We start from the raw sequence: 2,814 nt of genomic DNA, 5'->3' as shown, positions 1-2,814 counted from the left end.
CCTTTAGTCCATCCGGAGACCCAAGGTAGACCTTCAGGCGTCCGCAGGCCCTAGCGTCTCCCTCTATCTCTATTTCCTATTTCCTTCTCTTTTATTCAGAAACAGTGTACTGTTATTCTTCAGACCTTGTATGTAGTAATCTTAGATAGTCTGTGAAACTGTGACACCAGATTTTGGGCATTTGAGGTTTTAGAAGTTGTAATAGACGTTGATTCCAGATATTTTATTGTTACCTTCCGCTTAATTATCTAAAGTTCCGCTGATTTCATGTTATCGCTTATATTTGTTAAAAAGAAGTAATTTGTTAACGAAGTAAGAAGTTAAGTTTTGGCTTGCCCAGCTCCCAATAGTAGACGCCATCACGACTCTCGAGGGAGGGAAATCCGGGTCGTGACAAGTTGGTATCAGAGCTCTAGGTTACACGGGTCTCACAGTTCACAGACAAGCTTAGTGGAGTCTGAGGGATCGGTATGGAGACGTCTGTATTTATCCCCCAGAGGCTACAGAGTTAGGAAAAATCTCACATTTGTTCTTTCTTGTCGTGCGTTTTGGTTTCTCAACGCTAATTGAATTTTTACTCTGTTCTTTCGCAGATGGCGAGAACACGCGCTTCCTCATCTATCGATCAACAGCCCGAGCCCCCAGCAGCAGCTCCCGCGAGGGGCAGAGGGCGAGGCCGAGGCAGGGGCAGAGCTCAGCCCCGAGTAGCAGCACCAGCAGCGGAGCCTCAGGTTGACTTTGATAACGAGGTTCCGGCTCCAGCAGTTCCGGTGGGCCCAGCTCAGGTCCCAGAGGGGTTTATTGCCACCCCAGTTCTTCAGGATGCTCTGGTCCGTCTAGTGGGCCTCATGGAGAGTGTCACCAGGGCAGGTTTACTTCCTGTAGCACCAGCCATCTCTCAGGCTGGAGGAGGAGCCCAGACTCCTGCTACTTACACTCTGGAGCAGGTAGCTCCCCAGTTTCAGACTCCAACAGCTCAGCCAGTTGGAGTGGTTCAGCCGGGTGTGGTAGCTCAGACCGGCGATGGTGCAGCCATGTCTGCCGATGCTTTGTGGAGATTGGACATGTTTACCAAGCTCTTCACTACTACCTTCAGCGGTGCATCTATTGAGGATCCCCAGGATTATCTGGACAATTGTCACGAGGTTCTTCGGAACATGGGGATTGTTGAGACCAATGGGGTTGATTTTGCTACTTTCGCTTGTCTGGATCCGCCAAGACTTGGTGGAGGGTTTATTGCTTAGCTAGACCAGCAGGATCGCCAGCCTTGACCTGGGAGCAGTTCACACAGCTATTTGTGGAGAAGTTTCTCCCTATTACACAGCGAGAGGCCTATCGGAGGCAGTTCGAGCGCCTTCAGCAGGGATCCATGACTGTCACCCAGTACGAGACCAGATTCATAGATTTGGCTCGCCATGCCCTTATTATACTTCCCACTGAGAGGGAGAGAGTGAGATGGTTTATTGATGGACTCATTCAGCCAATTCGTCTCCAGATGGCTAGGGAGGCTGGGAGTGAGATATCCTTCCAGGAGGCGGCCAATGTGGCCCGGAGTGTTGAGATGGTACTATCACAGGGGGGTGGTCATGGGGCAGACAAGAGGCCCCGTCATTCAGGCAGATTCAGTGGTACCTCGTCTAGAGGTAGAGATTCATATGGTAGAGGCCATCCTCCTAGGCCTTTTCAGTCAGCACTTCAGGTTTCTCACGGAGCTTCAGGTAGCCGTGGTCCTCAGATGTAGAATTCTGATCAGCAGTCCTACAGTGCACCACCTGCTCCTATCAGTGCACCGCCGCTTCAGAGTTTTCGGGGTGGTCATTCAGGTGGCTGAGGCTTCAGATGCAGTTATTATAGGTACGGTTTTGGTTTGTGATAGAGATGCTTCAGTGTTATTTGATCCAGGGTCTACGTATTCGTATGTGTCATCTTATTTTGCACCGTACCTGGTCATGCCTAGTGATTCATTGAGTGTTCCTGTTTATGTGTCTACACCGGTAGGTGATTCTATTGTGGTCGATCAGTCCATCGCTCTTGTATTGTGGTGATCGGGGGTCTTGAGACTCGTGTAGATTTGTTGCTTTTAGACATGGTTGACTTCGATATTATATTGGGGATGGACTGCTTATCACCTTACCACGCTATCTTGGACTATCATGCCAAGACTGTGACCTTAGCTTTACCGGGTATGCCTCGTTTAGAGTGGAGAGGGACTCCTGGTCATTCTATCCGCAGTGTTATCTCGTATGTGAAGGCTCGGGGTATGGTCGAGAAGGGGTGTTTGGCCTATTTAGCATATGTTCGTGATTCGAGCGCTGAGGTTCCTTCTATTGATTCTATGCCCGTTGTTCGTGAGTTTCCTGATATTTTCCCTTCAGACCTGTCGGGTATGCCACCCGATAGGGATATTGACTTTTGTATTGATTTGGCTCCGGGCACTCAGCCCATCTCTATCCCTCCGTATCGTATGGCCCCGCCTGAGTTGAAAGAGTTAAAGGAACAGTTGCAAGATTTGCTTGAGAAGGGTTTCATTAGGCCTAGTGTTTCGCCTTGGGGCGCGCCGGTGTTGTTTGTTAAAAAGAAGGATGGGTCAATGAGAATGTGTATTGATTACTGGCAATTGAACAAGGTTACAATCAAGAATAAGTATCCGCTACCGAGGATTGATGATTTGTTTGACCAGCTTCAGGGTGCCAAGGTATTTTCAAAGATTGACTTGCGATCTGGCTACCATCAGTTGAGGATTAGGGCATCCGATGTCCCTAAGACAGCTTTCTGCACTCGGTACGAGCATTATCAGTTCTTGGTTTGTCATTC

Source organism: Nicotiana attenuata, chromosome 9, assembly GCF_001879085.1.
Source record: "Nicotiana attenuata strain UT chromosome 9, NIATTr2, whole genome shotgun sequence".
NCBI classification, from domain to species: Eukaryota; Viridiplantae; Streptophyta; class Magnoliopsida; order Solanales; family Solanaceae; genus Nicotiana; species Nicotiana attenuata.
This window is presented reverse-complemented; position numbering follows the sequence as displayed.